The following is a 24637-nucleotide window of genomic DNA, read 5'->3' on the forward strand; positions in this document are numbered from 1 at the left end:
TCTGACTACATTTTAAACTTGTGCATTGTGGAAAATGGATAGGTCTCTAAACAAAAAGGAAAAAGCAATGATTCTATCTTTTGTCTTTTCCAAAAAAGCAAAGCACGCACTCATACAAAAATATGCTAATTTTTCTATTAGCAAAATCATAAATATAAGCTGAAAAAGTTTTCAAAACCTCAATATGTTGGCAGCAGTGGGATTTGAACCCACGCCTCCAAAGAAACTGAAGCCTAAATCCAGCACCTTAGACCACTCGGCCATGCTACCTTAAACAGCATGGTTAATTAAGCTTCCTTAGAGAAAGTGAAGTACATTTGACAACATTTAAAATTAGTACATTTTGGAAAATGGGCATGTCTCTAAACATTAGGCAAAAACAAAGATTCTATCAACGGTCTTTATCTTAACTGAAAACTGCTAAATCATACAAATACAAAAGAAGATTATATCACATGCTAATTTGCATGCTAGCAAAATCATAAGAATAAGTACAAAAACATTTCAAGATCTCATTATACTGGCAGCAGTGAGATTAAAGCATATGCTAATTTTGCATGTTAGCATAATTATAAGAATGAGATAAAAAGGTTTAAAAGAACTCATACTAGTGGCAGCAGTGGGATTTGAACTCACAAGTCTGTTGGAATATGGGTAAGTCTCTTAACAATAGGAAAAATCAAAGATTCTTTCACCTGTCTCTTCCTAAACAGAAATTAACACACTCATGAAAATACAAAATCATAAGAATTAGATCAAAGGGTTCTCAAAACCTCATAATAATGGCAGCAGTGGGATTTGAATGGGCATGTCTCTAAACATTAGAAAAAAGCAAGTATTCTTTCAACAGTCTTTATCTGAACTGAAAACTGGAAAATCATGCAAATACAAAAGAAGATTAAATCACATGCTAATTTGCATGTTAGCAAAATCATAAGAATAAGTACAAAAACATTTCAAGATCTCATAATACTGGCAGCAGTGGGTTTAAAGCATATGCTAATTTTGCATGTTAGCATAATTATAAGAATAAGATAAAAAGGTTTAAAAGAACTCATACTAGTGGCATTTGAACCCACAAGTCTGTTAAAATTTAGGTAAGTCTCTAAACTAAAGTCTAAAACTGTCTTTTCCAAAACAGAAATGCACACACTCATGGAAATACAAAATCCTCAGAATTAGATCAAAGGGTTCTCAAAACCTCATAATACTGGCAGCAGTGGGATTTGAACCCACGCCTCCAAAGAGACTGGAGCCTTAATCCAGCGCCTTAGACCGCTCGGCCATGCTACCTAATGCATCATTAAAAGAGCTTCCTGAGAGTAAGTTTAGTGTATCTGACTACATTTTAAACTTGTGCATTGTGGAAAATGGATAGGTCTCTAAACAAAAAGGAAAAAGCAATGATTCTATCTTTTGTCTTTTCCAAAAAAGCAAAGCACGCACTCATACAAAAATATGCTAATTTTTCTATTAGCAAAATCATAAATATAAGCTGAAAAGGTTTTTAAAACCTCAATATGTTGGCAGCAGTGGGAGTTGAACCCACGCCTCCAAAGAGACTGGAGCCTAAATCCAGCGCCTTAGACCACTCGGCCATGCTACCTTAAACAGCATGGTTAATTAAGCTTCCTTAGAGAAAGTGAAGTACATTTGACAACATTTAAAATTAGTACATTTTGGAAAATGGGCATGTCTCTAAACATTAGGCAAAAACAAAGATTCTATCAACGGTCTTTATCTTAACTGAAAACTGCTAAATCATACAAATACAAAAGAAGATTATATCACATGCTAATTTGCATGCTAGCAAAATCATAAGAATAAGTACAAAAACATTTCAAGATCTCATAATACTGGCAGCAGTGAGATTAAAGCATATGCTAATTTTGCATGTTAGCATAATTATAAGAATGAGATAAAAAGGTTTAAAAGAACTCATACTAGTGGCAGCAGTGGGATTTGAACTCACAAGTCTGTTGGAATATGGGTAAGTCTCTTAACAATAGGAAAAATCAATGATTCTTTCAACTGTCTTTTCCTAAACAGAAATTAACACACTCATGAAAATACAAAATCATAAGAATTAGATCAAAGGGTTCTCAAAACCTCATAATAATGGCAGCAGTGGGATTTGAATGGGCATGTCTCTAAACATTAGAAAAAAGCAAGGATTCTTTCAACAGTCTTTATCTGAACTGAAAACTGGAAAATCATGCAAATACAAAAGAAGATTAAATCACATGCTAATTTGCATGTTAGCAAAATCATAAGAATAAGTACAAAAACATTTCAAGATCTCATAATACTGGCAGCAGTGGGTTTAAAGCATATGCTAATTTTGCATGTTAGCATAATTATAAGAATAAGATAAAAAGGTTTAAAAGAACTCATACTAGTGGCATTTGAACCCACAAGTCTGTTAAAATTTAGGTAAGTCTCTAAACAATAGGAACAATCAATGATTCTTTCAACTGTCTTTTCCAAAACAGAAATGCACACACTCATGGAAATACAAAATACTCAGAATTAGATCAAAGGGTTCTCAAAACCTCATAATACTAGCAGCAGCGGGATTTGAACCCACGCCTCCGAAGAGACTGGAGCCTTAATCCAGCGCCTTAGACCGCTCGGCCATGCTACCTAATGCATCATTAAAAGAGCTTCCTTAGAGTAAGTTTAGTGTATCTGACTACATTTTAAACTTGTGCATTGTGGAAAATGGATAGGTCTCTAAACAAAAAGGAAAAAGCAATGATTCTATCTTTTGTCTTTTCCAAAAAAGCAAAGCACGCACTCATACAAAAATATGCTAATTTTTCTATTAGCAAAATCATAAATATAAGCTGAAAAAGTTTTCAAAACCTCAATATGTTGGCAGCAGTGGGATTTGAACCCACGCCTCCAAAGAGACTGAAGCCTAAATCCAGCGCCTTAGACCACTCGGCCATGCTACCTTAAACAGCATGGTTAATTAAGCTTCCTTAGAGAAAGTGAAGTACATTTGACAACATTTAAAATTAGTACATTTTGGAAAATGGGCATGTCTCTAAACATTAGGCAAAAACAAAGATTCTATCAACGGTCTTTATCTTAACTGAAAACTGCTAAATCATACAAATACAAAAGAAGATTATATCACATGCTAATTTGCATGCTAGCAAAATCATAAGAATAAGTACAAAAACATTTCAAGATCTCATTATACTGGCAGCAGTGAGATTAAAGCATATGCTAATTTTGCATGTTAGCATAATTATAAGAATGAGATAAAAAGGTTTAAAAGAACTCATACTAGTGGCAGCAGTGGGATTTGAACTCACAAGTCTGTTGGAATATGGGTAAGTCTCTTAACAATAGGAAAAATCAAAGATTCTTTCACCTGTCTCTTCCTAAACAGAAATTAACACACTCATGAAAATACAAAATCATAAGAATTAGATCAAAGGGTTCTCAAAACCTCATAATAATGGCAGCAGTGGGATTTGAATGGGCATGTCTCTAAACATTAGAAAAAAGCAAGGATTCTTTCAACAGTCTTTATCTGAACTGAAAACTGGAAAATCATGCAAATACAAAAGAAGATTAAATCACATGCTAATTTGCATGTTAGCAAAATCATAAGAATAAGTACAAAAACATTTCAAGATCTCATAATACTGGCAGCAGTGGGTTTAAAGCATATGCTAATTTTGCATGTTAGCATAATTATAACAATAAGATAAAAAGGTTTAAAAGAACTCATACTAGTGGCATTTGAACCCACAAGTCTGTTAAAATTTAGGTAAGTCTCTAAACTAAAGTCTAAAACTGTCTTTTCCAAAACAGAAATGCACACACTCATGGAAATACAAAATCCTCAGAATTAGATCAAAGGGTTCTCAAAACCTCATAATACTGGCAGCAGTGGGATTTGAACCCACGCCTCCAAAGAGACTGGAGCCTTAATCCAGCGCCTTAGACCGCTCGGCCATGCTACCTAATGCATCATTAAAAGAGCTTCCTGAGAGTAAGTTTAGTGTATCTGACTACATTTTAAACTTGTGCATTGTGGAAAATGGATAGGTCTCTAAACAAAAAGGAAAAAGCAATGATTCTATCTTTTGTCTTTTCCAAAAAAGCAAAGCACGCACTCATACAAAAATATGCTAATTTCTCTATTAGCAAAATCATAAATATAAGCTGAAAAGGTTTTCAAAACCTCAATATGTTGGCAGCAGTGGGATTTGAACCCACGCCTCCAAGGAGACTGGAGCCTAAATCCAGCGCCTTAGACCACTCGGCCATGCTACCTTAAACAGCATGGTTAATTAAGCTGCCTTAGAGAAAGTGAAGTACATTTGACAACATTTAAAATTAGTACATTTTGGAAAATGGGCATGTCTCTAAACATTAGGCAAAAACAAAGATTCTATCAACGGTCTTTATCTTAACTGAAAACTGCTAAATCATACAAATACAAAAGAAGATTATATCACATGCTAATTTGCATGCTAGCAAAATCATAAGAATAAGTACAAAAACATTTCAAGATCTCATAATACTGGCAGCAGTGAGATTAAAGCATATGCTAATTTTGCATGTTAGCATAATTATAAGAATGAGATAAAAAGGTTTAAAAGAACTCATACTAGTGGCAGCAGTGGGATTTGAACTCACAAGTCTGTTGGAATATGGGTAAGTCTCTTAACAATAGGAAAAATCAATGATTCTTTCAACTGTCTTTTCCTAAACAGAAATTAACACACTCATGAAAATACAAAATCATAAGAATTAGATCAAAGGGTTCTCAAAACCTCATAATAATGGCAGCAGTGGGATTTGAATGGGCATGTCTCTAAACATTAGAAAAAAGCAAGGATTCTTTCAACAGTCTTTATCTGAACTGAAAACTGGAAAATCATGCAAATACAAAAGAAGATTAAATCACATGCTAATTTGCATGTTAGCAAAATCATAAGAATAAGTACAAAAACATTTCAAGATCTCATAATACTGGCAGCAGTGGGTTTAAAGCATATGCTAATTTTGCATGTTAGCATAATTATAAGAATAAGATAAAAAGGTTTAAAAGAACTCATACTAGTGGCATTTGAACCCACAAGTCTGTTAAAATTTAGGTAAGTCTCTAAACAATAGGAACAATCAATGATTCTTTCAACTGTCTTTTCCAAAACAGAAATGCACACACTCATGGAAATACAAAATACTCAGAATTAGATCAAAGGGTTCTCAAAACCTCATAATACTAGCAGCAGCGGGATTTGAACCCACGCCTCCGAAGAGACTGGAGCCTTAATCCAGCGCCTTAGACCGCTCGGCCATGCTACCTAATGCATCATTAAAAGAGCTTCCTTAGAGTAAGTTTAGTGTATCTGACTACATTTTAAACTTGTGCATTGTGGAAAATGGATAGGTCTCTAAACAAAAAGGAAAAAGCAATGATTCTATCTTTTGTCTTTTCCAAAAAAGCAAAGCACGCACTCATACAAAAATATGCTAATTTTTCTATTAGCAAAATCATAAATATAAGCTGAAAAAGTTTTCAAAACCTCAATATGTTGGCAGCAGTGGGATTTGAACCCACGCCTCCAAAGAGACTGAAGCCTAAATCCAGCACCTTAGACCACTCGGCCATGCTACCTTAAACAGCATGGTTAATTAAGCTTCCTTAGAGAAAGTGAAGTACATTTGACAACATTTAAAATTAGTACATTTTGGAAAATGGGCATGTCTCTAAACATTAGGCAAAAACAAAGATTCTATCAACGGTCTTTATCTTAACTTAAAACTGCTAAATCATACAAATACAAAAGAAGATTATATCACATGCTAATTTGCATGCTAGCAAAATCATAAGAATAAGTACAAAAACATTTCAAGATCTCATTATACTGGCAGCAGTGAGATTAAAGCATATGCTAATTTTGCATGTTAGCATAATTATAAGAATGAGATAAAAAGGTTTAAAAGAACTCATACTAGTGGCAGCAGTGGGATTTGAACTCACAAGTCTGTTGGAATATGGGTAAGTCTCTTAACAATAGGAAAAATCAAAGATTCTTTCACCTGTCTCTTCCTAAACAGAAATTAACACACTCATGAAAATACAAAATCATAAGAATTAGATCAAAGGGTTCTCAAAACCTCATAATAATGGCAGCAGTGGGATTTGAATGGGCATGTCTCTAAACATTAGAAAAAAGCAAGGATTCTTTCAACAGTCTTTATCTGAACTGAAAACTGGAAAATCATGCAAATACAAAAGAAGATTAAATCACATGCTAATTTGCATGTTAGCAAAATCATAAGAATAAGTACAAAAACATTTCAAGATCTCATAATACTGGCAGCAGTGGGTTTAAAGCATATGCTAATTTTGCATGTTAGCATAATTATAAGAATAAGATAAAAAGGTTTAAAAGAACTCATACTAGTGGCATTTGAACCCACAAGTCTGTTAAAATTTAGGTAAGTCTCTAAACTAAAGTCTAAAACTGTCTTTTCCAAAACAGAAATGCACACACTCATGGAAATACAAAATCCTCAGAATTAGATCAAAGGGTTCTCAAAACCTCATAATACTGTCAGCAGTGGGATTTGAACCCACGCCTCCAAAGAGACTGGAGCCTTAATCCAGCGCCTTAGACCGCTCGGCCATGCTACCTAATGCATCATTAAAAGAGCTTCCTGAGAGTAAGTTTAGTGTATCTGACTACATTTTAAACTTGTGCATTGTGGAAAATGGATAGGTCTCTAAACAAAAAGGAAAAAGCAATGATTCTATCTTTTGTCTTTTCCAAAAAAGCAAAGCACGCACTCATACAAAAATATGCTAATTTTTCTATTAGCAAAATCATAAATATAAGCTGAAAAGGTTTTCAAAACCTCAATATGTTGGCAGCAGTGGGATTTGAACCCACGCCTCCAAAGAGACTGGAGCCTAAATCCAGCGCCTTAGACCACTCGGCCATGCTACCTTAAACAGTATGGTTAATTAAGCTTCCTTAGAGAAAGTGAAGTACATTTGACAACATTTAAAATTAGTACATTTTGGAAAATGGGCATGTCTCTAAACATTAGGCAAAATCAAAGATTCTATCAACGGTCTTTATCTTAACTGAAAACTGCTAAATCATACAAATACAAAAGAAGATTATATCACATGCTAATTTGCATGCTAGCAAAATCATAAGAATAAGTACAAAAACATTTCAAGATCTCATAATACTGGCAGCAGTGAGATTAAAGCATATGCTAATTTTGCATGTTAGCATAATTATAAGAATGAGATAAAAAGGTTTAAAGGAACTCATACTAGTGGCAGCAGTGGGATTTGAACTCACAAGTCTGTTGGAATATGGGTAAGTCTCTTAACAATAGGAAAAATCAATGATTCTTTCAACTGTCTTTTCCTAAACAGAAATTAACACACTCATGAAAATACAAAATCATAAGAATTAGATCAAAGGGTTCTCAAAACCTCATAATAATGGCAGCAGTGGGATTTGAATGGGCATGTCTCTAAACATTAGAAAAAAGCAAGGATTCTTTCAACAGTCTTTATCTGAACTGAAAACTGGAAAATCATGCAAATACAAAAGAAGATTAAATCACATGCTAATTTGCATGTTAGCAAAATCATAAGAATAAGTACAAAAACATTTCAAGATCTCATAATACTGGCAGCAGTGGGTTTAAAGCATATGCTAATTTTGCATGTTAGCATAATTATAAGAATAAGATAAAAAGGTTTAAAAGAACTCATACTAGTGGCATTTGAACCCACAAGTCTGTTAAAATTTAGGTAAGTCTCTAAACAATAGGAACAATCAATGATTCTTTCAACTGTCTTTTCCAAAACAGAAATGCACACACTCATGGAAATACAAAATCCTCAGAATTAGATCAAAGGGTTCTCAAAACCTCATAATACTGGCAGCAGTGGGATTTGAACCCACGCCTCCAAAGAGACTGGAGCCTTAATCCAGCGCCTTAGACCGCTCGGCCATGCTACCTAATGCATCATTAAAAGAGCTTCCTGAGAGTAAGTTTAGTGTATCTGACTACATTTTAAACTTGTGCATTGTGGAAAATGGATAGGTCTCTAAACAAAAAGGAAAAAGCAATGATTCTATCTTTTGTCTTTTCCAAAAAAGCAAAGCACGCACTCATACAAAAATATGCTAATTTCTCTATTAGCAAAATCATAAATATAAGCTGAAAAGGTTTTCAAAACCTCAATATGTTGGCAGCAGTGGGATTTGAACCCACGCCTCCAAAGAGACTGGAGCCTAAATCCAGCGCCTTAGACCACTCGGCCATGCTACCTTAAACAGCATGGTTAATTAAGCTGCCTTAGAGAAAGTGAAGTACATTTGACAACATTTAAAATTAGTACATTTTGGAAAATGGGCATGTCTCTAAACATTAGGCAAAAACAAAGATTCTATCAACGGTCTTTATCTTAACTGAAAACTGCTAAATCATACAAATACAAAAGAAGATTATATCACATGCTAATTTGCATGCTAGCAAAATCATAAGAATAAGTACAAAAACATTTCAAGATCTCATAATACTGGCAGCAGTGAGATTAAAGCATATGCTAATTTTGCATGTTAGCATAATTATAAGAATGAGATAAAAAGGTTTAAAAGAACTCATACTAGTGGCAGCAGTGGGATTTGAACTCACAAGTCTGTTGGAGTATGGGTAAGTCTCTTAACAATAGGAAAAATCAATGATTCTTTCAACTGTCTTTTCCTAAACAGAAATTAACACACTCATGAAAATACAAAATCATAAGAATTAGATCAAAGGGTTCTCAAAACCTCATAATAATGGCAGCAGTGGGATTTGAATGGGCATGTCTCTAAACATTAGAAAAAAGCAAGGATTCTTTCAACAGTCTTTATCTGAACTGAAAACTGGAAAATCATGCAAATACAAAAGAAGATTAAATCACATGCTAATTTGCATGTTAGCAAAATCATAAGAATAAGTACAAAAACATTTCAAGATCTCATAATACTGGCAGCAGTGGGTTTAAAGCATATGCTAATTTTGCATGTTAGCATAATTATAAGAATAAGATAAAAAGGTTTAAAAGAACTCATACTAGTGGCATTTGAACCCACAAGTCTGTTAAAATTTAGGTAAGTCTCTAAACAATAGGAACAATCAATGATTCTTTCAACTGTCTTTTCCAAAACAGAAATGCACACACTCATGGAAATACAAAATACTCAGAATTAGATCAAAGGGTTCTCAAAACCTCATAATACTAGCAGCAGCGGGATTTGAACCCACGCCTCCGAAGAGACTGGAGCCTTAATCCAGCGCCTTAGACCGCTCGGCCATGCTACCTAATGCATCATTAAAAGAGCTTCCTTAGAGTAAGTTTAGTGTATCTGACTACATTTTAAACTTGTGCATTGTGGAAAATGGATAGGTCTCTAAACAAAAAGGAAAAAGCAATGATTCTATCTTTTGTCTTTTCCAAAAAAGCAAAGCACGCACTCATACAAAAATATGCTAATTTTTCTATTAGCAAAATCATAAATATAAGCTGAAAAAGTTTTCAAAACCTCAATATGTTGGCAGCAGTGGGATTTGAACCCACGCCTCCAAAGAGACTGAAGCCTAAATCCAGCACCTTAGACCACTCGGCCATGCTACCTTAAACAGCATGGTTAATTAAGCTTCCTTAGAGAAAGTGAAGTACATTTGACAACATTTAAAATTAGTACATTTTGGAAAATGGGCATGTCTCTAAACATTAGGCAAAAACAAAGATTCTATCAACGGTCTTTATCTTAACTGAAAACTGCTAAATCATACAAATACAAAAGAAGATTATATCACATGCTAATTTGCATGCTAGCAAAATCATAAGAATAAGTACAAAAACATTTCAAGATCTCATTATACTGGCAGCAGTGAGATTAAAGCATATGCTAATTTTGCATGTTAGCATAATTATAAGAATGAGATAAAAAGGTTTAAAAGAACTCATACTAGTGGCAGCAGTGGGATTTGAACTCACAAGTCTGTTGGAATATGGGTAAGTCTCTTAACAATAGGAAAAATCAAAGATTCTTTCACCTGTCTCTTCCTAAACAGAAATTAACACACTCATGAAAATACAAAATCATAAGAATTAGATCAAAGGGTTCTCAAAACCTCATAATAATGGCAGCAGTGGGATTTGAATGGGCATGTCTCTAAACATTAGAAAAAAGCAAGTATTCTTTCAACAGTCTTTATCTGAACTGAAAACTGGAAAATCATGCAAATACAAAAGAAGATTAAATCACATGCTAATTTGCATGTTAGCAAAATCATAAGAATAAGTACAAAAACATTTCAAGATCTCATAATACTGGCAGCAGTGGGTTTAAAGCATATGCTAATTTTGCATGTTAGCATAATTATAAGAATAAGATAAAAAGGTTTAAAAGAACTCATACTAGTGGCATTTGAACCCACAAGTCTGTTAAAATTTAGGTAAGTCTCTAAACTAAAGTCTAAAACTGTCTTTTCCAAAACAGAAATGCACACACTCATGGAAATACAAAATCCTCAGAATTAGATCAAAGGGTTCTCAAAACCTCATAATACTGGCAGCAGTGGGATTTGAACCCACGCCTCCAAAGAGACTGGAGCCTTAATCCAGCGCCTTAGACCGCTCGGCCATGCTACCTAATGCATCATTAAAAGAGCTTCCTGAGAGTAAGTTTAGTGTATCTGACTACATTTTAAACTTGTGCATTGTGGAAAATGGATAGGTCTCTAAACAAAAAGGAAAAAGCAATGATTCTATCTTTTGTCTTTTCCAAAAAAGCAAAGCACGCACTCATACAAAAATATGCTAATTTTTCTATTAGCAAAATCATAAATATAAGCTGAAAAGGTTTTTAAAACCTCAATATGTTGGCAGCAGTGGGAGTTGAACCCACGCCTCCAAAGAGACTGGAGCCTAAATCCAGCGCCTTAGACCACTCGGCCATGCTACCTTAAACAGCATGGTTAATTAAGCTTCCTTAGAGAAAGTGAAGTACATTTGACAACATTTAAAATTAGTACATTTTGGAAAATGGGCATGTCTCTAAACATTAGGCAAAAACAAAGATTCTATCAACGGTCTTTATCTTAACTGAAAACTGCTAAATCATACAAATACAAAAGAAGATTATATCACATGCTAATTTGCATGCTAGCAAAATCATAAGAATAAGTACAAAAACATTTCAAGATCTCATAATACTGGCAGCAGTGAGATTAAAGCATATGCTAATTTTGCATGTTAGCATAATTATAAGAATGAGATAAAAAGGTTTAAAAGAACTCATACTAGTGGCAGCAGTGGGATTTGAACTCACAAGTCTGTTGGAATATGGGTAAGTCTCTTAACAATAGGAAAAATCAATGATTCTTTCAACTGTCTTTTCCTAAACAGAAATTAACACACTCATGAAAATACAAAATCATAAGAATTAGATCAAAGGGTTCTCAAAACCTCATAATAATGGCAGCAGTGGGATTTGAATGGGCATGTCTCTAAACATTAGAAAAAAGCAAGGATTCTTTCAACAGTCTTTATCTGAACTGAAAACTGGAAAATCATGCAAATACAAAAGAAGATTAAATCACATGCTAATTTGCATGTTAGCAAAATCATAAGAATAAGTACAAAAACATTTCAAGATCTCATAATACTGGCAGCAGTGGGTTTAAAGCATATGCTAATTTTGCATGTTAGCATAATTATAAGAATAAGATAAAAAGGTTTAAAAGAACTCATACTAGTGGCATTTGAACCCACAAGTCTGTTAAAATTTAGGTAAGTCTCTAAACAATAGGAACAATCAATGATTCTTTCAACTGTCTTTTCCAAAACAGAAATGCACACACTCATGGAAATACAAAATACTCAGAATTAGATCAAAGGGTTCTCAAAACCTCATAATACTAGCAGCAGCGGGATTTGAACCCACGCCTCCGAAGAGACTGGAGCCTTAATCCAGCGCCTTAGACCGCTCGGCCATGCTACCTAATGCATCATTAAAAGAGCTTCCTTAGAGTAAGTTTAGTGTATCTGACTACATTTTAAACTTGTGCATTGTGGAAAATGGATAGGTCTCTAAACAAAAAGGAAAAAGCAATGATTCTATCTTTTGTCTTTTCCAAAAAAGCAAAGCACGCACTCATACAAAAATATGCTAATTTTTCTATTAGCAAAATCATAAATATAAGCTGAAAAAGTTTTCAAAACCTCAATATGTTGGCAGCAGTGGGATTTGAACCCACGCCTCCAAAGAGACTGAAGCCTAAATCCAGCGCCTTAGACCACTCGGCCATGCTACCTTAAACAGCATGGTTAATTAAGCTTCCTTAGAGAAAGTGAAGTACATTTGACAACATTTAAAATTAGTACATTTTGGAAAATGGGCATGTCTCTAAACATTAGGCAAAAACAAAGATTCTATCAACGGTCTTTATCTTAACTGAAAACTGCTAAATCATACAAATACAAAAGAAGATTATATCACATGCTAATTTGCATGCTAGCAAAATCATAAGAATAAGTACAAAAACATTTCAAGATCTCATTATACTGGCAGCAGTGAGATTAAAGCATATGCTAATTTTGCATGTTAGCATAATTATAAGAATGAGATAAAAAGGTTTAAAAGAACTCATACTAGTGGCAGCAGTGGGATTTGAACTCACAAGTCTGTTGGAATATGGGTAAGTCTCTTAACAATAGGAAAAATCAAAGATTCTTTCACCTGTCTCTTCCTAAACAGAAATTAACACACTCATGAAAATACAAAATCATAAGAATTAGATCAAAGGGTTCTCAAAACCTCATAATAATGGCAGCAGTGGGATTTGAATGGGCATGTCTCTAAACATTAGAAAAAAGCAAGTATTCTTTCAACAGTCTTTATCTGAACTGAAAACTGGAAAATCATGCAAATACAAAAGAAGATTAAATCACATGCTAATTTGCATGTTAGCAAAATCATAAGAATAAGTACAAAAACATTTCAAGATCTCATAATACTGGCAGCAGTGGGTTTAAAGCATATGCTAATTTTGCATGTTAGCATAATTATAAGAATAAGATAAAAAGGTTTAAAAGAACTCATACTAGTGGCATTTGAACCCACAAGTCTGTTAAAATTTAGGTAAGTCTCTAAACTAAAGTCTAAAACTGTCTTTTCCAAAACAGAAATGCACACACTCATGGAAATACAAAATCCTCAGAATTAGATCAAAGGGTTCTCAAAACCTCATAATACTGGCAGCAGTGGGATTTGAACCCACGCCTCCAAAGAGACTGGAGCCTTAAACCAGTGCCTTAGACCGCTCGGCCATGCTACCTAATGCATCATTAAAAGAGCTTCCTGAGAGTAAGTTTAGTGTATCTGACTACATTTTAAACTTGTGCATTGTGGAAAATGGATAGGTCTCTAAACAAAAAGGAAAAAGCAATGATTCTATCTTTTGTCTTTTCCAAAAAAGCAAAGCACGCACTCATACAAAAATATGCTAATTTTTCTATTAGCAAAATCATAAATATAAGCTGAAAAGGTTTTTAAAACCTCAATATGTTGGCAGCAGTGGGAGTTGAACCCACGCCTCCAAAGAGACTGGAGCCTAAATCCAGCGCCTTAGACCACTCGGCCATGCTACCTTAAACAGCATGGTTAATTAAGCTTCCTTAGAGAAAGTGAAGTACATTTGACAACATTTAAAATTAGTACATTTTGGAAAATGGGCATGTCTCTAAACATTAGGCAAAAACAAAGATTCTATCAACGGTCTTTATCTTAACTGAAAACTGCTAAATCATACAAATACAAAAGAAGATTATATCACATGCTAATTTGCATGCTAGCAAAATCATAAGAATAAGTACAAAAACATTTCAAGATCTCATAATACTGGCAGCAGTGAGATTAAAGCATATGCTAATTTTGCATGTTAGCATAATTATAAGAATGAGATAAAAAGGTTTAAAAGAACTCATACTAGTGGCAGCAGTGGGATTTGAACTCACAAGTCTGTTGGAATATGGGTAAGTCTCTTAACAATAGGAAAAATCAATGATTCTTTCAACTGTCTTTTCCTAAACAGAAATTAACACACTCATGAAAATACAAAATCATAAGAATTAGATCAAAGGGTTCTCAAAACCTCATAATAATGGCAGCAGTGGGATTTGAATGGGCATGTCTCTAAACATTAGAAAAAAGCAAGGATTCTTTCAACAGTCTTTATCTGAACTGAAAACTGGAAAATCATGCAAATACAAAAGAAGATTAAATCACATGCTAATTTGCATGTTAGCAAAATCATAAGAATAAGTACAAAAACATTTCAAGATCTCATAATACTGGCAGCAGTGGGTTTAAAGCATATGCTAATTTTGCATGTTAGCATAATTATAAGAATAAGATAAAAAGGTTTAAAAGAACTCATACTAGTGGCATTTGAACCCACAAGTCTGTTAAAATTTAGGTAAGTCTCTAAACAATAGGAACAATCAATGATTCTTTCAACTGTCTTTTCCAAAACAGAAATGCACACACTCATGGAAATACAAAATACTCAGAATTAGATCAAAGGGTTCTCAAAACCTCATAATACTAGCAGCAGCGGGATTTGAACCCACGCCTCCGAAGAGACTGGAGCCTTAATCCAGCGCCTTAGACCGCTCGGCCATGCTACCTAATGCATCATTAAAAGAGCTTCCTTAGAGTAAGTTTAGTGTATCTGACTACATTTTAAACTTGTGCATTGTGGAAAATGGATAGGTCTCTAAACAAAAAGGAAAAAGCAATGATTCTATCTTTTGTCTTTTCCAAAAAAGCAAAGCACGCACTCATACAAAAATATGCTAATTTTTCTATTAGCAAAATCATAAATATAAGCTGAAAAAGTTTTCAAAACCTCAATATGTTGGCAGCAGTGGGATTTGAACCCACGCCTCCAAAGAGACTGAAGCCTAAATCCAGCGCCTTAGACCACTCGGCCATGCTACCTTAAACAGCATGGTTAATTAAGCTTCCTTAGAGAAAGTGAAGTACATTTGACAACATTTAAAATTAGTACATTTTGGAAAATGGGCATGTCTCTAAACATTAGGCAAAAACAAAGATTCTATCAACGGTCTTTATCTTAACTGAAAACTGCTAAATCATACAAATACAAAAGAAGATTATATCACATGCTAATTTGCATGCTAGCAAAATCATAAGAATAAGTACAAAAACATTTCAAGATCTCATTATACTGGCAGCAGTGAGATTAAAGCATATGCTAATTTTGCATGTTAGCATAATTATAAGAATGAGATAAAAAGGTTTAAAAGAACTCATACTAGTGGCAGCAGTGGGATTTGAACTCACAAGTCTGTTGGAATATGGGTAAGTCTCTTAACAATAGGAAAAATCAAAGATTCTTTCACCTGTCTCTTCCTAAACAGAAATTAACACACTCATGAAAATACAAAATCATAAGAATTAGATCAAAGGGTTCTCAAAACCTCATAATAATGGCAGCAGTGGGATTTGAATGGGCATGTCTCTAAACATTAGAAAAAAGCAAGGATTCTTTCAACAGTCTTTATCTGAACTGAAAACTGGAAAATCATGCAAATACAAAAGAAGATTAAATCACATGCTAATTTGCATGTTAGCAAAATCATAAGAATAAGTACAAAAACATTTCAAGATCTCATAATACTGGCAGCAGTGAGTTTAAAGCATATGCTAATTTTGCATGTTAGCATAATTATAAGAATAAGGTAAAAAGGTTTAAAAGAACTCATACTAGTGGCATTTGAACCCACAAGTCTGTTAAAATTTAGGTAAGTCTCTAAACAATAGGAACAATCAATGATTCTTTCAACTGTCTTTTCCAAAACAGAAATGCACACACTCATGGAAATACAAAATACTCAGAATTAGATCAAAGGGTTCTCAAAACCTCATAATACTGGCAGCAGTGGGATTTGAACCCACGCCTCCGAAGAGACTGGAGCCTTAATCCAGCGCCTTAAACCGCTCGGCCATGCTACCTAATGCATCATTAAAAGAGCTTCCTTAGAGTAAGTTTAGTGTATCTGACTACATTTTAAACTTGTGCATTGTGGAAAATGGATAGGTCTCTAAACAAAAAGGAAAAAGCAATGATTCTATCTTTTGTCTTTTCCAAAAAAGCAAAGCACGCACTCATACAAAAATATGCTAATTTTTCTATTAGCAAAATCATAAATATAAGCTGGAAAGGTTTTCAAAACCTCAATATGTTGGCAGCAGTGGGATTTGAACCCACGCCTCCAAAGAGACTGAAGCCTAAATCCAGCGCCTATAGACCACTCGGCCATGCTACCTTAAACAGCATGGTTAATTAAGCTTCCTTAGAGAAAGTGAAGTACATTTGACAACATTTAAAATTAGTACATTTTGGAAAATGGGCATGTCTCTAAACATTAGGCAAAAACAAAGATTCTATCAACGGTCTTTATCTTAACTGAAAACTGCTAAATCATACAAATACAAAAGAAGATTATATCACATGCTAATTTGCATGCTAGCAAAATCATAAGAATAAGTACAAAAACATTTCAAGATCTCATTATACTGGCAGCAGTGAGATTAAAGCATATGCTAATTTTGCATGTTAGCATAATTATAAGAATGAGATAAAAAGGTTTAAAAGAACTCATACTAGTGGCATTTGAACTCACAAGTCTGTTGGAATATGGGTAAGTCTCTTAACAATAGGAAAAATCAATGATTCTTTCAACTGTCTTTTCCTAAACAGAAATTAACACACTCATGAAAATACAAAATCATAAGAATTAGATCAAAGGGTTCTCAAAACCTCATAATAATGGCAGCAGTGGGATTTGAATGGGCATGTCTCTAAACATTAGAAAAAAGCAAGGATTCTTTCAACAGTCTTTATCTGAACTGAAAACTGGAAAATCATGCAAATACAAAAGAAGATTAAATCACATGCTAATTTGCATGTTAGCAAAATCATAAGAATAAGTACAAAAACATTTCAAGATCTCATAATACTGGCAGCAGTGGGTTTAAAGCATATGCTAATTTTGCATGTTAGCATAATTATAAGAATAAGATAAAAAGGTTTAAAAGAACTCATACTAGTGGCATTTGAACCCACAAGTCTGTTAAAATTTAGGTAAGTCTCTAAACAATAGGAACAATCAATGATTCTTTCAACTGTCTTTTCCAAAACAGAAATGCACACACTCATGGAAATACAAAATACTCAGAATTAGATCAAAGGGTTCTCAAAACCTCATAATACTGGCAGCAGTGGGATTTGAACCCACGCCTCCGAAGAGACTGGAGCCTTAATCCAGCGCCTTAGACCGCTCGGCCATGCTACCTAATGCATCATTAAAAGAGCTTCCTTAGAATAAGTTTAGTGTATCTGACTACATTTTAAACTTGTGCATTGTGGAAAATGGATAGGTCTCTAAACAAAAAGGAAAAAGCAATGATTCTATCTTTTGTCTTTTCGAAAAAAGCAAAGCACGCACTCATACAAAAATATGCTAATTTTTCTATTAGCAAAATCATAAATATAAGCTGAAAAGGTTTTCAAAACCTCAATATGTTGGCAGCAGTGGGATTTGAACCCACGTCTCCAAAGAGACTGAAGCCTAAATCCAGCGCCTTAGACCACTCGGCCATGCTACCTTAAACAGCATGGTTAATTAAGCTTCCTTAGAGAAAGTGAAGTACATTTGACAACATTTAAAATTAGTACATTTTGGAAAATGGGCATGTCTCTAAACATTAGGCAAAAACAAAGATTCTATCAACGGTCTTTATCTTAACTGAAAACTGCTAAATCATACAAATACAAAAGAAGATTATATCACATGCTAATTTGCATGCTAGCAAAATCATAAGAATAAGTACAAAAACATTTCAAGATCTCATTATACTGGCAGCAGTGAGATTAAAGCATATGCTAATTTTGCATGTTAGCATAATTATAAGAATGAGATAAAAAGGTTTAAAAGAACTCATACTAGTGGCAGCAGTGGGATTTGAACTCACAAGTCTGTTGGAATATGGGTAAGTCTCTTAACAATAGGAAAAATCAATGATTCTTTCAACTGTCTTTTCCTAAACAGAAATTAACACACTCATGAAAATACAAAATCATAAGAATTAGATCAAAGGGTTCTCAAAACCTCATAATAATGGCAGCAGTGGGATTTGAATGGGCATGTCTCTAAACATTAGAAAAAAGCAAGGATTCTTTCAACAGTCTTTATCTGAACTGAAAACTGGAAAATCATGCAAATACAAAAGAAGATTAAATCACATGCTAATTTGCATGTTAGCAAAATCATAAGAATAAGTACAAAAACATTTCAAGATCTCATAATACTGGCAGCAGTGGGTTTAAAGCATATGCTAATTTTGCATGTTAGCATAATTATAAGAATAAGATAAAAAGGTTTAAAAGAACTCATACTAGTGGCATTTGAAACCACAAGTCTGTTAAAATTTAGGTAAGTCTCTTAACAATAGGAACAATCAATGATTCTTTCAACTGTCTTTTCCAAAACAGAAATGCACACACTCATGGAAATACAAAATACTCAGAATTAGATCAAAGGGTTCTCAAAACCTCATTATACTGGCAGCAGTGGGATTTGAACCCACCCCTCCGAAGAGACTGGAGCCTTAATCCAGCGCCTTAAACCGCTCGGCCATGCTACCTAATGCATCATTAAAAGAGCTTCCTTAGAGTAAGTTTAGTGTATCTGACTACATTTTAAACTTGTGCATTGTGGAAAATGGATAGGTCTCTAAACAAAAAGGAAAAAGCAATGATTCTATCTTTTGTCTTTTCCAAAAAAGCAAAGCACGCACTCATACAAAAATATGCTAATTTTTCTATTAGCAAAATCATAAATATAAGCTGGAAAGGTTTTCAAAACCTCAATATGTTGGCAGCAGTGGGATTTGAACCCACGCCTCCAAAGAGACTGAAGCCTAAATCCAGCGCCTTAGACCACTCGGCCATGCTACCTTAAACAGCATGGTTAATTAAGCTTCCTTAGAGAAAGTGAAGTACATTTGACAACATTTAAAATTAGTACATTTTGGAAAATGGGCATGTCTCTAAACATTAGGCAAAAACAAAGATTCTATCAACGGTCTTTATCTTAACTGAAAACTGCTAAATCATACAAATACAAAAGAAGATTATATCACATGCTAATTTGCATGCTAGCAAAATCATAAGAATAAGTACAAAAACATTTCAAGATCTCATTATACTGGCAGCAGTGAGATTAAAGCATATGCTAATTTTGCATGTTAGCATAATTATAAGAATGAGATAAAAAGGTTTAAAAAAACTCATACTAGTGGCAGCAGTGGGATTTGAACTCACAAGTCTGTTGGAATATGGGTAAGTCTCTTAACAATAGGAAAAATCAATGATTCTTTCAACTGTCTTTTCCTAAACAGAAATTAACACACTCATGAAAATACAAAATCATAAGAATTAGATCAAAGGGTTCTCAAAACCTCATAATAATGGCAGCAGTGGGATTTGAATGGGCATGTCTCTAAACATTAGAAAAAAGCAAGGATTCTTTCAACAGTCTTTATCTGAACTGAAAACTGGAAAATCATGCAAATACAAAAGAAGATTAAATCACATGCTAATTTGCATGTTAGCAAAATCATAAGAATAAGTACAAAAACATTTCAAGATCTCATAATACTGGCAGCAGTGGGTTTAAAGCATATGCTAATTTTGCATGTTAGCATAATTATAAGAATAAGATAAAAAGGTTTAAAAGAACTCATACTAGTGGCATTTGAATCCACAAGTCTGTTAAAATTTAGGTAAGTCTCTAAACAATAGGAACAATCAATGATTCTTTCAACTGTCTTTTCCAAAACAGAAATGCACACACTCATGGAAATACAAAATACTCAGAATTAGATCAAAGGGTTCTCAAAACCTCATAATACTAGCAGCAGCGGGATTTGAACCCACGCCTCCGAAGAGACTGGAGCCTTAATCCAGCGCCTTAGACCGCTCGGCCATGCTACCTAATGCATCATTAAAAGAGCTTCCTTAGAGTAAGTTTAGTGTATCTGACTACATTTTAAACTTGTGCATTGTGGAAAATGGATAGGTCTCTAAACAAAAAGGAAAAAGCAATGATTCTATCTTTTGTCTTTTCCAAAAAAGCAAAGCACGCACTCATACAAAAATATGCTAATTTTTCTATTAGCAAAATCATAAATATAAGCTGAAAAAGTTTTCAAAACCTCAATATGTTGGCAGCAGTGGGATTTGAACCCACGCCTCCAAAGACACTGAAGCCTAAATCCAGCGCCTTAGACCACTCGGCCATGCTACCTTAAACAGCATGGTTAACTAAGCTTCCTTAGAGAAAGTGAAGTACATTTGACAACATTTAAAATTAGTACATTTTGGAAAATGGGCATGTCTCTAAACATTAGGCAAAAACAAAGATTCTATCAACGGTCTTTATCTTAACTGAAAACTGCTAAATCATACAAATACAAAAGAAGATTATATCACATGCTAATTTGCATGCTAGCAAAATCATAAGAATAAGTACAAAAACATTTCAAGATCTCATTATACTGGCAGCAGTGAGATTAAAGCATATGCTAATTTTGCATGTTAGCATAATTATAAGAATGAGATAAAAAGGTTTAAAAGAACTCATACTAGTGGCAGCAGTGGGATTTGAACTCACAAGTCTGTTGGAATATGGGTAAGTCTTTTAACAATAGGAAAAATCAAAGATTCTTTCACCTGTCTCTTCCTAAACAGAAATTAACACACTCATGAAAATACAAAATCATAAGAATTAGATCAAAGGGTTCTCAAAACCTCATAATAATGGCAGCAGTGGGATTTGAATGGGCATGTCTCTAAACATTAGAAAAAAGCAAGGATTCTTTCAACAGTCTTTATCTGAACTGAAAACTGGAAAATCATGCAAATACAAAAGAAGATTAAATCACATGCTAATTTGCATGTTAGCAAAATCATAAGAATAAGTACAAAAACATTTCAAGATCTCATAATACTGGCAGCAGTGGGTTTAAAGCATATGCTAATTTTGCATGTTAGCATAATTATAAGAATAAGATAAAAAGGTTTAAAAGAACTCATACTAGTGGCATTTGAAACCACAAGTCTGTTAAAATTTAGGTAAGTCTCTAAACAATAGGAACAATCAATGATTCTTTCAACTGTCTTTTCCAAAACAGAAATGCACACACTCATGGAAATACAAAATACTCAGAATTAGATCAAAGGGTTCTCAAAACCTCATAATACTGGCAGCAGTGGGATTTGAACCCACGCCTCCGAAGAGACTGGAGCCTTAATCCAGCGCCTTAAACCGCTCGGCCATGCTACCTAATGCATCATTAAAAGAGCTTCCTTAGAGTAAGTTTAGTGTATCTGACTACATTTTAAACTTGTGCATTGTGGAAAATGGATAGGTCTCTAAACAAAAAGGAAAAAGCAATGATTCTATCTTTTGTCTTTTCCAAAAAAGCAAAGCACGCACTCATACAAAAATATGCTAATTTTTCTATTAGCAAAATCATAAATATAAGCTGGAAAGGTTTTCAAAACCTCAATATGTTGGCAGCAGTGGGATTTGAACCCACGCCTCCAAAGAGACTGAAGCCTAAATCCAGCGCCTTAGACCACTCGGCCATGCTACCTTAAACAGCATGGTTAATTAAGCTTCCTTAGAGAAAGTGAAGTACATTTGACAACATTTAAAATTAGTACATTTTGGAAAATGGGCATGTCTCTAAACATTAGGCAAAAACAAAGATTCTATCAACGGTCTTTATCTTAACTGAAAACTGCTAAATCATACAAATACAAAAGAAGATTATATCACATGCTAATTTGCATGCTAGCAAAATCATAAGAATAAGTACAAAAACATTTCAAGATCTCATTATACTGGCAGCAGTGAGATTAAAGCATATGCTAATTTTGCATGTTAGCATAATTATAAGAATGAGATAAAAAGGTTTAAAAGAACTCATACTAGTGGCAGCAGTGGGATTTGAACTCACAAGTCTGTTGGAATATGGGTAAGTCTCTTAACAATAGGAAAAATCAATGATTCTTTCAACTGTCTTTTCCTAAACAGAAATTAACACACTCATGAAAATACAAAATCATAAGAATTAGATCAAAGGGTTCTCAAAACCTCATAATAATGGCAGCAGTGGGATTTGAATGGGCATGTCTCTAAACATTAGAAAAAAGCAAGGATTCTTTCAACAGTCTTTATCTGAACTGAAAACTGGAAAATCATGCAAATACAAAAGAAGATTAAATCACATGCTAATTTGCATGTTAGCAAAATCATAAGAATAAGTACAAAAACATTTCAAGATCTCATAATACTGGCAGCAGTGGGTTTAAAGCATATGCTAATTTTGCATGTTAGCATAATTATAAGAATAAGATAAAAAGGTTTAAAAGAACTCATACTAGTGGCATTTGAATCCACAAGTCTGTTAAAATTTAGGTAAGTCTCTAAACAATAGGAACAATCAATGATTCTTTCAACTGTCTTTTCCAAAACAGAAATGCACACACTCATGGAAATACAAAATACTCAGAATTAGATCAAAGGGTTCTCAAAACCTCATAATACTAGCAGCAGCGGGATTTGAACCCACGCCTCCGAAGAGACTGGAGCCTTAATCCAGCGCCTTAGACCGCTCGGCCATGCTACCTAATGCATCATTAAAAGAGCTTCCTTAGAGTAAGTTTAGTGTATCTGACTACATTTTAAACTTGTGCATTGTGGAAAATGGATAGGTCTCTAAACAAAAAGGAAAAAGCAATGATTCTATCTTTTGTCTTTTCCAAAAAAGCAAAGCACGCACTCATACAAAAATATGCTAATTTTTCTATTAGCAAAATCATAAATATAAGCTGAAAAAGTTTTCAAAACCTCAATATGTTGGCAGCAGTGGGATTTGAACCCACGCCTCCAAAGACACTGAAGCCTAAATCCAGCGCCTTAGACCACTCGGCCATGCTACCTTAAACAGCATGGTTAATTAAGCTTCCTTAGAGAAAGTGAAGTACATTTGACAACATTTAAAATTAGTACATTTTGGAAAATGGGCATGTCTCTAAACATTAGGCAAAAACAAAGATTCTATCAACGGTCTTTATCTTAACTGAAAACTGCTAAATCATACAAATACAAAAGAAGATTATATCACATGCTAATTTGCATGCTAGCAAAATCATAAGAATAAGTACAAAAACATTTCAAGATCTCATTATACTGGCAGCAGTGAGATTAAAGCATATGCTAATTTTGCATGTTAGCATAATTATAAGAATGAGATAAAAAGGTTTAAAAGAACTCATACTAGTGGCAGCAGTGGGATTTGAACTCACAAGTCTGTTGGAATATGGGTAAGTCTTTTAACAATAGGAAAAATCAAAGATTCTTTCACCTGTCTCTTCCTAAACAGAAATTAACACACTCATGAAAATACAAAATCATAAGAATTAGATCAAAGGGTTCTCAAAACCTCATAATAATGGCAGCAGTGGGATTTGAATGGGCATGTCTCTAAACATTAGAAAAAAGCAAGGATTCTTTCAACAGTCTTTATCTGAACTGAAAACTGGAAAATCATGCAAATACAAAAGAAGATTAAATCACATGCTAATTTGCATGTTAGCAAAATCATAAGAATAAGTACAAAAACATTTCAAGATCTCATAATACTGGCAGCAGTGGGTTTAAAGCATATGCTAATTTTGCATGTTAGCATAATTATAAGAATAAGATAAAAAGGTTTAAAAGAACTCATACTAGTGGCATTTGAAACCACAAGTCTGTTAAAATTTAGGTAAGTCTCTAAACAATAGGAACAATCAATGATTCTTTCAACTGTCTTTTCCAAAACAGAAATGCACACACTCATGGAAATACAAAATACTCAGAATTAGATCAAAGGGTTCTCAAAACCTCATAATACTGGCAGCAGTGGGATTTGAACCCACGCCTCCGAAGAGACTGGAGCCTTAATCCAGCGCCTTAAACCGCTCGGCCATGCTACCTAATGCATCATTAAAAGAGCTTCCTTAGAGTAAGTTTAGTGTATCTGACTACATTTTAAACTTGTGCATTGTGGAAAATGGATAGGTCTCTAAACAAAAAGGAAAAAGCAATGATTCTATCTTTTGTCTTTTCCAAAAAAGCAAAGCACGCACTCATACAAAAATATGCTAATTTTTCTATTAGCAAAATCATAAATATAAGCTGGAAAGGTTTTCAAAACCTCAATATGTTGGCAGCAGTGGGATTTGAACCCACGCCTCCAAAGAGACTGAAGCCTAAATCCAGCGCCTTAGACCACTCGGCCATGCTACCTTAAACAGCATGGTTAATTAAGCTTCCTTAGAGAAAGTGAAGTACATTTGACAACATTTAAAATTAGTACATTTTGGAAAATGGGCATGTCTCTAAACATTAGGCAAAAACAAAGATTCTATCAACGGTCTT

At 34.0% G+C, this 24637-nt stretch overlaps 11 non-coding genes across 11 annotated transcripts; all 11 read right to left on the minus strand.

Annotated features, from left to right (window-relative positions):
* Nucleotides 1-1211: 1211 nt before the first annotated feature.
* TRNAL-AAG (transfer RNA leucine (anticodon AAG)) lies at nucleotides 1212-1293 on the minus strand. The gene has a single exon. It is a non-coding gene; the product is annotated as a tRNA-Leu (tRNA).
* A 2605-nt stretch (nucleotides 1294-3898) lies between these two features.
* Nucleotides 3899-3980, minus strand: TRNAL-AAG (transfer RNA leucine (anticodon AAG)). The gene has a single exon. It is a non-coding gene; the product is annotated as a tRNA-Leu (tRNA).
* Nucleotides 3981-4211: 231 nt separating this feature from the next.
* TRNAL-UAG (transfer RNA leucine (anticodon UAG)) lies at nucleotides 4212-4293 on the minus strand. The gene has a single exon. It is a non-coding gene; the product is annotated as a tRNA-Leu (tRNA).
* A 2605-nt stretch (nucleotides 4294-6898) lies between these two features.
* Nucleotides 6899-6980, minus strand: TRNAL-UAG (transfer RNA leucine (anticodon UAG)). Its single transcript has one exon. It is a non-coding gene; the product is annotated as a tRNA-Leu (tRNA).
* Nucleotides 6981-7936: 956 nt separating this feature from the next.
* On the minus strand, nucleotides 7937-8018 carry TRNAL-AAG (transfer RNA leucine (anticodon AAG)). The gene has a single exon. It is a non-coding gene; the product is annotated as a tRNA-Leu (tRNA).
* A 231-nt stretch (nucleotides 8019-8249) lies between these two features.
* Nucleotides 8250-8331, minus strand: TRNAL-UAG (transfer RNA leucine (anticodon UAG)). The gene has a single exon. It is a non-coding gene; the product is annotated as a tRNA-Leu (tRNA).
* A 2292-nt stretch (nucleotides 8332-10623) lies between these two features.
* Nucleotides 10624-10705, minus strand: TRNAL-AAG (transfer RNA leucine (anticodon AAG)). Its single transcript has one exon. It is a non-coding gene; the product is annotated as a tRNA-Leu (tRNA).
* Nucleotides 10706-16012: 5307 nt separating this feature from the next.
* TRNAL-AAG (transfer RNA leucine (anticodon AAG)) lies at nucleotides 16013-16094 on the minus strand. The gene has a single exon. It is a non-coding gene; the product is annotated as a tRNA-Leu (tRNA).
* A 1261-nt stretch (nucleotides 16095-17355) lies between these two features.
* TRNAL-AAG (transfer RNA leucine (anticodon AAG)) lies at nucleotides 17356-17437 on the minus strand. The gene has a single exon. It is a non-coding gene; the product is annotated as a tRNA-Leu (tRNA).
* A 3971-nt stretch (nucleotides 17438-21408) lies between these two features.
* TRNAL-AAG (transfer RNA leucine (anticodon AAG)) lies at nucleotides 21409-21490 on the minus strand. The gene has a single exon. It is a non-coding gene; the product is annotated as a tRNA-Leu (tRNA).
* A 2620-nt stretch (nucleotides 21491-24110) lies between these two features.
* Nucleotides 24111-24192, minus strand: TRNAL-AAG (transfer RNA leucine (anticodon AAG)). The gene has a single exon. It is a non-coding gene; the product is annotated as a tRNA-Leu (tRNA).
* Between the last annotated feature and the right edge of the window lie 445 nt (nucleotides 24193-24637).

The sequence above is a fragment of the Ranitomeya variabilis genome, chromosome 5 (genome assembly GCF_051348905.1).
Source record: "Ranitomeya variabilis isolate aRanVar5 chromosome 5, aRanVar5.hap1, whole genome shotgun sequence".
Classification (NCBI taxonomy): Eukaryota; Metazoa; Chordata; class Amphibia; order Anura; family Dendrobatidae; genus Ranitomeya; species Ranitomeya variabilis.